This window comes from Rutidosis leptorrhynchoides, chromosome 1 (assembly GCF_046630445.1).
Source record: "Rutidosis leptorrhynchoides isolate AG116_Rl617_1_P2 chromosome 1, CSIRO_AGI_Rlap_v1, whole genome shotgun sequence".
In the NCBI taxonomy this organism is placed as follows: Eukaryota; Viridiplantae; Streptophyta; class Magnoliopsida; order Asterales; family Asteraceae; genus Rutidosis; species Rutidosis leptorrhynchoides.
The window spans coordinates 483,815,549-483,828,586 of NC_092333.1; positions in this window are offsets into that span (position 1 = coordinate 483,815,549).

Below are 13,038 nucleotides of genomic sequence, written 5' to 3' on the forward strand. Positions count from 1 at the left end.
TCATAGTTTTTAATTAACTAACCCAAAACAGCCCGCAGTGTTACTACGACGGCGTATATCCGGTTTTACGGTGTTTTTCGTGTTTTCAGGTTTTAAATCATTAAGTTAGCATATCATATAGATATATAACATGTGTTAAGTTGATTTTAAAAGTCAAGTTAGAAGGATTAACTTTTGTTTACGAACAAGTTTAGAATTAACTAAACTATGTTCTAGTGATTACATGTTCAAATCTCCGAATAAGATAGTTTTATATGTATGAATCGAATGATGTTATGAACATCATTACTACCTCAAGTTTAGTAGGTAAACCTACTGGAAGTGACAATAAATGATCTAGCTTCATAGGATCTTGGATGGCTTGAAAGTTCTTGAAGTAGAATCATGACACGAAAACAAGTTCAAGTAAGATTTCCACTCGAAATAAGATTGTTATTGTTATAGAAATTGAATCAAAGTTTGAATATGAGTATTACCTTGTATTAGAAAGATATCTTACTGTAAATAAGAAAGATTTATTGAGGTTGGATGATCACTCTACAAGATTGGAAGTAAGCTAGCAAACTTGGAAGTATTCTTGATTTTATGAAACTAGAATTTGTAGAATTTATGAAGAACACTTAGAACTTGAAGATAGAACTTGAGAGAGATCAATTAGATGAAGAAAATTGAAGAATGAAAGTGTTTGTAGGTGTTTTTGGTTGTTGGTATATGGATTAGATATAAAGGATGTGTAATTTTGTTTACATGTAAATAAGTCATAATGATTACTCATATTTTTGTAATTTTATGAGATATTTCATGCTAGTTGCCAAATTATGGTTCCCACATGTGTTAGGTGACTCACATGGGCTGCTAAGAGCTGATCATTGGAGTGTATATACCAATAGTATATACATCTAAAAGTTGTGTATTGTACGAGTACGAATACGGGTGCATACGAGTAGAATTGTTGATGAAACTGAACGAGGATGTAATGGTAAGCATTTTTGTTAAGTAGAAGTATTTTGATAAGTGTCTTGAAGTCTTTCAAAAGTGTATGAATACATATTAAAACACTACATGTATATACATTTTAACTGAGTCGTTAAGTCATCGTTAGTCGTTACATGTAAATGTTGATTTGAAACCTTTAAGTTAATGATCTTGTTAAATGTTGTTAACCCAATGTTTATTATATCTAATGAGATGTTAAATTATTATATTATCATGATATTATGATATATTAATATATCTTAATATGATATATATATACATTTAAATGTCGTTACAACGATAATCGTTACATATATGTCTCGTTTCGAAATCATTAAGTTAGTAGTCTTGTTTTCACATATGTAGTTCATTGTTAATACACTTAATGACATGTTTACTTATCATTTATCATGATTAAACATAGTGTATCAATATCTTAATATGATTCATATGTATTTAGTAAGACATTGTTATAACGATAATCGTTATATATATCGTTTCGAGTTTCTTAATTCAATAAACTCCATTTTATGTATATAACTCATTGTTAAAATACCTAATGAGATACTTACTTATCATAATATCATGTTAACTATATATATAATCATATATATGTCATCATATAGTTTTTTACAAGTTTTAACGTTCGTGAATCACCGGTCAACTTGGGTGGTCAAATGTCTATATGAAACCTATTTCAATTAATCAAGTCTTAACAAGTTTGATTGCTTAACATGTTGGAAACACTTAATCATGTAAATATCAATTTCATTTAATATATATAAACATGGAAAAGTTCGGGTCACTACAGTACCTACTTGTTAAATAAATTTTGTCTCGAAATTTTAAGCAGTTGGAGGTGTTGACGTATCTTCTGGAAATAAGTGCGGGTATTTCTTCTTCATCTGATCTTCTCGTTCCCAGGTGAACTCGGGTACTCTATGAGCATTCCATCGAACCTTAACAATTGGTATCTTGTTTTGTTTAAGTATTTTAACCTCACGATCCATTATTTCGACGGGTTCTTCGATGAATTGAAGTTTTTCGTTGATTTGGATTTCGTCTAACGAAATAGTGAGATCTTCTTTAGCTAAACATTTCTTCAAATTCGAGACGTGGAAAGTGTTATGTACAGCCGCGAGTTGTTGAGGTAACTTAAGTCGGTAAGATACTGGTCCGACACGATCAATAATCTTGAATGGTCCAATATACCTTGGATTTAATTTCCCTCGTTTACCAAATCGAACAATGCCTTTCCAAGGTGCAACCTTAAGCATGACCATCTCTCCAATTTCAAATTCTATATCTTTTCTTTTAATGTCGGCGTAGCTCTTTTGTCGACTTTGGTCGGTTTTCAACCGTTGTTGAATTTGGATGATCTTCTCGGTAGTTTCTTGTATTATTTCCGGACCCGTAATCTGTCTATCCCCCACTTCACTCTAACAAATCGGAGACCTGCACTTTCTACCATAAAGTGCTTCAAACGGCGCCATCTCAATGCTTGAATGGTAGCTGTTGTTGTAGGAAAATTCTGCTAACAGAAGGTGTCGATCCCAACTGTTTCCGAAATCAATAACACATGCTCGTAGCATGTCTTCAAGCGTTTGTATCATCCTTTCGCTCTGCCCATCAGTTTGTGGATGATAGGCAGTACTCATGTCTAGACGAGTTCCTAATGCTTGCTGTAATGTCTGCCAGAATCGTGAAATAAATCTTCCATCCCTATCAGAGATAATAGAGATTGGTATTCCATGTCTGGAGACGACTTCCTTCAAATACAGTCGTGCTAACTTCTCCATTTTGTCATCTTCTCTTATTGGCAGGAAGTGTGATGATTTGGAAAGAACAACTATTACCCAAATAGTATCAAAACCACTTGCAGTCCTTGGAAATTTAGTGATGAAATCCATGGTAATGTTTTCCCATTTCCATTCCGGGATTTCGGGTTGTTGAAGTAGACCTGATGGTTTCTGATGCTCAGCTTTGACCTTAGAACACGTCAAACATTCTCCTACGTATTTAGCAACATCGGCTTTCATACCCGGCCACCAAAAATGTTTCTTGAGATCCTTGTACATCTTTCCCGTTCCAAGATGTATTGAGTATCTGGTTTTATGAGCTTCTCTAAGTACCATTTCTCTCATATCTCCAAATTTTGGTACCCAAATCCTTTCAGCCCTATACCGGGTTCCGTCTTCCCGAATATTAAGATGCTTCTCCGATCCTTTGGGTATTTCATCCTTTAAATTTCCCTATTTTAAAACTCCTTGTTGCGCCTCCTTTATTTGAGTAGTAAGGTTATTGTGAATCATTATATTCATAGATTTTACTCGAATGTGTTCTCTGTCCTTCCTGCTCAAGGCGTCGGCTGCCAAATTTGCCTTCCCCGGGTGGTAACGAATCTCAAAGTCATAATCATTCAACAATTCAATCCACCTACGCTGCCTCATGTTCAGTTGTTTCTGATTAAATATGTGTTGAAGACTTTTGTGGTCGGTATATATAATACTTTTGACCCCATATAAGTAGTGCCTCCAAGTCTTTAATGCAAAAACAACTGCGCCTAATTTCAAGTCATGCGTCGTATAATTCTGCTCGTGAATCTTCAATTGTCTAGACGCATAAGCAATTACCTTCGTTCGTTGCATTAATACACAACCGAGACCTTGCTTTGAGGCGTCACAATATATCACAAAATCATCATTCCCTTCAGGTAATGACAATATAGGTGTCGTAGTTAACTTTTTCTTCAACAATTGAAACGCTTTTTCTTGTTCATCCTTCCATTCAAATTTCCTCCCTTTATGCGTTAATGCAGTTAAGGGTTTTGCTATTTTGGAAAAATCTTGGATGAATCTCCTGTAATAACCAGCTAGCCCTAAAAATTGGCGTATGTGTTTCGGAGTTTTTGGGGTTTCCCACTTTTCAACGGTTTCAATCTTTGCTGGATCCACCTGAATACCTTCTTTGTTCACTATGTGACCGAGGAATTGAACTTCTTCCAACCAAAATGCACACTTTGAAAACTTAGCGTACAGTTTTTATTTCCTTAACAACTCTAGTACTTTTCTCAAGTGTTCTTCGTGCTCTTGATCATTCTTCGAGTAAATAAGTATGTCATCGATGAAAACAATGACAAACTTGTCATGATATGGCCCACACACTCGGTTCATGAGGTCCATGAACACAGCTGGTGCGTTAGTCAATCCAAATGGCATAACCATACACTCGTAATGACCGTAACACGTCCTAAAAGCAGTCTTTGGAATATCATCCACCTTCACCTGCATTTGATGATATCCAGAACGTAAATCGATCTTCGAATAAACAGACGAGCCTTGTAGTTGATCAAATAAGTCGTCGATTCTCGGTAGTGAGTAGCAGTTCTTGATGGTAAGTTTGTTCAACTCTCGGTAGTCGATACACAACCTGAATGTACCATCTTTCTTCTTGACAAACAAAACAGGAGCTCCCCACGGTGATGTGCTTGGTCGAATGAAACTGTAACGACCCGGAAATTTCCGACCAAATTTAAACCTTAAACTCTATATGTTTCCGACACGATAAGCAAAATCTGTAATATTGAGTTTAGAAAGTTTGAAATCTATATTCTGATAATCAGTTACCCCTTTGACCAAGCCTGACGATTCACGAACTATTGTTTGAAATTAAACAAATAATTAAATAAAAATATATATATATATATATATATATATATAAATGTAGGTGTATATAATAAATAATAACTAATTAAACTAAAATATACAAAATTAGTAAGGTTGTTAAAATAAGTATACATATGAATATGATTTATATATAAATGATGATTATGTGTACATTGTAATATATATTAAAATGTATAAATATTAAATATATGTTATTATGAGTATATATCATATAATTGTTAAATATTACATAATTAACAAATTGAAATATTAATATATGTAATTACAATTTAAAATATAATTATATTATTATTATTATTATTATTATTATTATTATTATTATTATTACTTATATCATTGTTATCATTATTAAAATCATTATTATTATAAAATAATACAATTAATTTTATTATTGTTAATAATATTAATAAAATTTCTATCATCAATATATTTATTACTTTTATAATTATTATTTTTTTCTGTTATTATTAATTATTTATCATTAATATTATTATCATTTATGTTATTATTATTAGTATTTTATTATTAGTATTATTATTATATAATTACCAATATTTATTAATTAAATATATAACGATATTGTTATATAACAAGAATCCGATTATTTTTACATCAACTGTTATATTTTTTGATTCTATCTGATAATTGGTACGACTTTTGTACAGCTTTCACTATCTATCTTTATTTGTACATGGATTTTTCTGGTTGCCCGTGATGTTTTGTTCACCTTCCCACAATTCGTTTATATAAACATCGATATTTCACAAATCTCTCTCCTAATCTCCATAACCGCTGCCATGATTCTGTTTTCTTGACTTATTCCATCGAACACCAACACCCCCATCATCAAAAACTACCACTGTTACACTTTTGTTGATATTCGAATCTACCCCAAACCAATAAACTGTCACCCTAGTTACAACCTCCACCTCCATCGAAATCTAAACTATCAAACCCATCTAAACTGATCAGTCCTCTATCTATTTCCATTGTTTTCGAACAGACCCAAACAACCCACTGTTTATATCTTGCTGTTTAAATCGAAACCCACTACAAATCCACTTTAAAACCGCCACCTTCCAAACCTTTAAAACCACAACAACTCGCAAAGCGTTACCTGCTGTCCATCTGTTTTTGCAGCTACTACTACAGCTGCTACGTCTATATCTGTTTCAAATCGAAACCCACTATTTAACTTCATGTTCTTGATCTATGTCAATCAACCAACACCACTCGTATACTACTGATTACGCTACTGCAGTTGCAGTTCCGATTTTGTTTCTGAAACAGTGAACGCAAGATGATGATGATGATTAAAAGAATAATGATGATCGAGTAGGAACGATGATAGTATTTTTTCGGTTTTAAATAGCCTGCGTGTTCTCCCTTTTCTTTTTCTATGGCCGACATTCACAAACCCTACCACTTCACTTGTGGTTTAAAATAAATGATGATGACACGTTGATAAGCAGCTGTAAAGGGGGATTGATAGTGTTTATAAAATTCCAAACCTAGTAAACTTGGGCCGTGAGTTTTATTTAAATACCATATGGATCGAGACTAGATTAGAAAAAGAAAAGAACCGTAAATATTTTTGTTATTTGACACAACTTGGGCCGAAATGATTATTGGGTCGAAACTAATGATTGGGCCAGATTATTGATAATTATACGGGTTAAAACATATTAGATCAGTAGTTTAATCAGAAGTGTAAGCAGCAGCGTAGTGGCTAAGTGTTGATTTGGGTTTATGAGTGGTTGCGGGTTCAATTCTTGCTTGGGACAATTTATTTTTATAAGCCTAATTTGAGGTAGTTACTTATTATTATTATTACTATTATTATTATCATCATTATTCATATAAATATTAGTATTAATATTCATTAATGTTTAAGATTTACATTTTTATTTAAAAGTATCCATTTTATTAAAGTTATTTTTTTTATCAAAAGTATCTTATTTTTAAATTTACCATTTTTATTACTATTATTATTTTTTTAAAGAATTTCTATATAAAAATATACTTATGATATAAAACATAACTATTTTTTTTATTTATAACAAAAATTAATTATTTATTTAAAGTATAAAAATGAATATACCTACTTTAGTTATTAATGAGATATATAATTTATTAAAATAACAATCATGTAACTAATAATACGTAAATTCGTTCGATTATAATTATATGTGTTAATATATATATAATTGATATAGGTTCGTGAATCCGAGGCCAACCTTATACTTGATCAATGATGTTATATGTATTTTTACTACAAAATACATTAGGTGAGTATATAGTCCCACTTTTAAACTCTAAATATTTCGGGATGAGAATACATGTATTTTATGTTTTACGTTATGGACACAAGTAACTGAAAAATATATTCTACGTTGAGTTGTACCACTGGCATACTTCCCTGTAGCTTGGTAACTGTTATTTACAGCGGTATTGTAAACGCGAATCCTGTTGATAGATCTATCGGGCCTGACAACCCCAACCGGACTGGACGACCAGTATTCAACGGTTGCACAGTACTTCGTTTTGCGACTACACCTTGGTACGGTGTAGTAAGATTTCATATTAAAGGGAATATGCGACGTGATTAAATGTTAAGTATGGTTACCAAGTGCTCAACCACTTAGAATATTTTTATTGAAATGATTATATACGAAATCTTGTGGTCCATTGTTATAACGCTGCTAGCATCAAACCTATATATCTCACCAACTTTATGTTGACGTTTTAAAGCATGTTATTCTCAGGTACGAATTAAGTCTTCCGCTGTGCATTAGCTCATGTTAAGGATACTACTTGGGACCATTTAAGCTATGATACAAGGACGTTGCATTCGAGTCATTGAAGTTCATTAAAGACTATTGTTATGAAAATGGCAGATTAGATCATTTGGTTGTTATAAAATGTTAGGCTAATATGTCAACTCTCGATGTAATAATAGATTGCCTTTAAGAAATAAATGCAACGTTTGTAAAATGTATCATATAGAGGTCAAGTACCTCGCGATGTTATCAACTATTGTAATTCGTTTTTAATCTATATGGACGATGTCCGGATGATTAGTTTCGGATCCTTTCAGTTGGTATCAGAGCGTTGGTCTTAGCGAACCAGGCCTTGCATTAGTGTGTCTAACTAGTAGTTGTTAGGATACATTAAGTGAGTCTGGACTTTGACCGTGTCTGCCTGTCAAAAGTTTTGCTTATCAATCCTAGTCGGAAATCATCTGCTTATCATCCTTAGGGAACTGCCTGCTTATCATTCTTAAGTCTAGACACGTCTTACTGCATTTAGTGCATCGATAGTGTATAGACAAAATTCATATCTTAGCGTATCTGTTACTATAGACATTGCCTGACGTATTTCAAAGATTCTCCGTAATTCATGGGATTTTGATATTATATATACATATGTAAATTATGTATTGAAGAGTACCAAACCCAACTCCTATAATCTATTCCAAACCAAAAATTCACTTCTCCGACTATACAAGATGGATTCTTCATCCAGTTCGAATTCCTCCGACTTCGATAGCTACGCCGATATGGATTTCCATTCGAGCTCCGAGAACAGCGTCACCGGAATGGATCAACCAATTTCCCATCATCTATTTTGGATGAATTGGGGATGGGTTCGTAATATACTAAATCTCTGGAGGCAAGAAGAAGGTGATCCATTCCATCCACCAAATTGTCCTCTTAACGATGAACCTGAAGCACTTACCGGTGAACCTATTCGAAACACCATTTTCTCGCTCATTTCTAGAGTATCTCGTCATGATTACATACTATCCCATATTTCGAATCTTGTTCATTCGCTCGTTCCAACCGTCAATCATCCCGGTATAATAGAAGAAGTCAACGAGCTTCGCGCTCGGGTAGTGGCTTTAGAAAATACGGTGCGAAGGTTACAAACACCAGCAGCAGCACCAGCAGCATAATCTATACCACCATCATCAACGCCGACAGTACTCTTGTCACCCCCAAAATCTCAACATCACAATCTGTATCTCGAATATCAACATCACACGACTCAATATCTGTACTTCGAGTATGATCTTCGTTCTATATATCGTTCTACATCGATTATCTTCGCTTTACGTATCGTATGACGATTATGTAATTTCTAAAGTCTTAGAGATTATGTAATCTAGAATTAACGATAAATCAAATGAGTCTAATATTCGATTGACTCATTAAATTCATAATTACATCCGAAGAAAATATATATGCAAGTATATTTTCATAAAGATTGTAATTAAAAATTCTTTCGTACAAACTGTTGATGATGAAAATATTTTAACGGGTGGGTAGTACCCGAGGTATATTTAGAATTCACATTAATAAGTTACACTGTACATTTTTCGAATCTGATTCAACGATCATTTACTATCCTACTTACAACTATCGATATACGTATCCGTTCACCACGAAATAACTATTTCTATTCAAATTTCATATTTGGATTTTGACCTATCAAAATTCAACAAGTGGCATAACGAAGAAAACATTGGACAAAATAAAATTTGTTAGAAACAAACGGATTAACTAATTGAAATTTGGTTAGGATTTCCACGCTAACTGTTCCGGCTAACTGTTCCCAGCTAACTGATTAACATTTAATTTATCGCAATTTACATTCACGCAATTTTATTTATTGTTATTTAATCTCTGCACTTTACATACCGTCGGGACACGTATACAAGGTTTCGACCTATCATATCGACCCATCTATATATATATTTCGGAACGACCATAGACACTCTATAGTTGACTATACAGGGTTGAGGTGGATTCCAAAATATATATATACTTTGAGTTGTGATCGACACTGAGACCGGTACACGGGGCACGATACATATTAATTATGTATATTAAATTATATATTGAACTGTTGAATTATTGGATCATTGGACAATCGGACTAATAGACTGCTAACTATGTACAAGTAAAAAGAATTAAAATATTGATTATAACATATGAAACTAAATTAATCTTCAAGTTTGCCACTTGATTTTATCATAAACCTCATTTGTACCTCGACAATTACAATTCATAATCAAACCGATCATGATGCTTGAAAACACCTCGATCAAGAAGTTGAACCCGCCGCACCTTGTCTACGGAAGAAAGATTTATGCATACAGTTATGCACCTGAAAAACTCTCGAACCCAAATTTATAGTACCCGTGTTGAATCCTTTGCCATTCATTAACAAAAACAACCTTAAGACTCCTTTTCAAAGTCGCCAATTTTGTCACAGCTCCAGCAAGTTAACCTCGATTTCTCAGCAAAAATAGTCTTATTATAACCTCGATATATATACGTTGTCCTTTCGCTGTCGTTACCAGAAAACCTTTTATATTCCATGACATCATTAGCTGATGTACCAGCAGCTCGTTATCTCTTCGGCGGAATCCGCAATCATTATTTTGAAAATTTCGTAGAACTTCTCCAGTTATACCTATAACGTCTATCCCTAAGAATTTCATAATTCGAATGTGAAGTTTTTGAAAAACATCCTGAACTGCGAAGTAGTTCTTGAAATGCTGATGAAGCAGCAAAAACTTTAAACGACTTTAACAGTCAAAAGTTTGATGATAAAGTACAGTGTGTTGAAAAAACTCAGAAAATAGAAGGGGTTGGAATTAAGAAACGGATTGAGCAAAGTATGAAGGAAGGTGTGGATAAATCACAAGAACTGAATTTATTTTCAAAGAATCCAAACGATTCAGTGCCCACTGAAACCGTTAGTAAGAACCCTACACTTTATTCTAAACCTTTCCCGGATGATATTCTTCATCATCATCTTATCTTAGATATTCTAATATATCTTCATACATATTCTCCATATTTCTGGAGATATTTTCACAACAATCTTTATCTGAAAACATTTACCACTCCGTAACATCTGCGATACAACATAAAAGAAACTGTGTTAGTTACTAAGTTCTAAAATCTTCGAGTTTAAATATGAATGTTTTGAAGTAGTGTTGGGAACTGATGCATGAATTAGTATAATATAATGAAACTTGATCAACTTCATTATATTACAGTAAGTCATGTTAAGTTTCTAATGAAATGTGATGATTCACAGTACCGTCATCATGTGCCATGTTACACGGCTCTTACATTCTATCCAATCTCCAAAAGTATTAGGAACATATCGTCTTGATAGTTCTATCTTTTCTAGAGTATTCTAGTAATTTAACAAATCAAAATCGTGCCAATACCCTTTCTTTCTTAGAACATTAGCTATGTTCCTTCCAAATCTTATACCTACGAATTTCGGACCATTTCTCGCTTGACTTAAGGACGGGAAGAAGAAACAAAGGGACAAAGCCCCGCAATAGAAATTGGGGTAAAAATCACAGCAAATAGGAAGGGAAGGAGGTGGGTTTATAGTAAAATATCCGACAAAGAAATTGAAACAGATTACCGCATTAAATCAAAGGAGATTCTGTTTCCTAAATCGTCGAAGAACCAAATCTTATTACATAAGATTTTCTTTAAATCCCTTAAAATCCGGAAATCAATCATGACTATGACATTGGTCAAACGATTCCATATTATTACTCATTTCATCTTTTTGTGATAGTTTCACTCGTGCGCACCACATGATCGAATCGTTTTATCCATATCCTCCAATAATGATAAAACTATATTATTACCTCATATTTGTCATGAAAACATTCCTAATGTTATTTATGACAACCTCTACCAAATTTCGGGGACGAAATTTCTTTAACAGGTGGGTACTGTAACGACCCGGAAATTTCCGACCAAATTTAAACCTTAAACTCTATATGTTTCCGACACGATAAGCAAAATCTGTAATATTGAGTTTAGAAAGTTTGAAATCTATATTCTGATAATCAGTTACCCCTTTGACCAAGCCTGACGATTCACGAACTATTGTTTGAAATTAAACAAATAATTAAATAAAAATATATATATATATATATATATATATATATATATAAATGTAGGTGTATATAATAAATAATAACTAATTAAACTAAAATATACAAAATTAGTAAGGTTGTTAAAATAAGTATACATATGAATATGATTTATATATAAATGATGATTATGTGTACATTGTAATATATATTAAAATGTATAAATATTAAATATATGTTATTATGAGTATATATCATATAATTGTTAAATATTACATAATTAACAAATTGAAATATTAATATATGTAATTACAATTTAAAATATAATTATATTATTATTATTATTATTATTATTATTATTATTATTATTATTATTATTACTTATATCATTGTTATCATTATTAAAATCATTATTATTATAAAATAATACAATTAATTTTATTATTGTTAATAATATTAATAAAATTTCTATCATCAATATATTTATTACTTTTATAATTATTATTTTTTTCTGTTATTATTAATTATTTATCATTAATATTATTATCATTTATGTTATTATTATTAGTATTTTATTATTAGTATTATTATTATATAATTACCAATATTTATTAATTAAATATATAACGATATTGTTATATAACAAGAATCCGATTATTTTTACATCAACTGTTATATTTTTTGATTCTATCTGATAATTGGTACGACTTTTGTACAGCTTTCACTATCTATCTTTATTTGTACATGGATTTTTCTGGTTGCCCGTGATGTTTTGTTCACCTTCCCACAATTCGTTTATATAAACATCGATATTTCACAAATCTCTCTCCTAATCTCCATAACCGCTGCCATGATTCTGTTTTCTTGACTTATTCCATCGAACACCAACACCCCCATCATCAAAAACTACCACTGTTACACTTTTGTTGATATTCGAATCTACCCCAAACCAATAAACTGTCACCCTAGTTACAACCTCCACCTCCATCGAAATCTAAACTATCAAACCCATCTAAACTGATCAGTCCTCTATCTATTTCCATTGTTTTCGAACAGACCCAAACAACCCACTGTTTATATCTTGCTGTTTAAATCGAAACCCACTACAAATCCACTTTAAAACCGCCACCTTCCAAACCTTTAAAACCACAACAACTCGCAAAGCGTTACCTGCTGTCCATCTGTTTTTGCAGCTACTACTACAGCTGCTACGTCTATATCTGTTTCAAATCGAAACCCACTATTTAACTTCATGTTCTTGATCTATGTCAATCAACCAACACCACTCGTATACTACTGATTACGCTACTGCAGTTGCAGTTCCGATTTTGTTTCTGAAACAGTGAACGCAAGATGATGATGATGATTAAAAGAATAATGATGATCGAGTAGGAACGATGATAGTATTTTTTCGGTTTTAAATAGCCTGCGTGTTCTCCCTTTTCTTTTTCTATGGCCGAC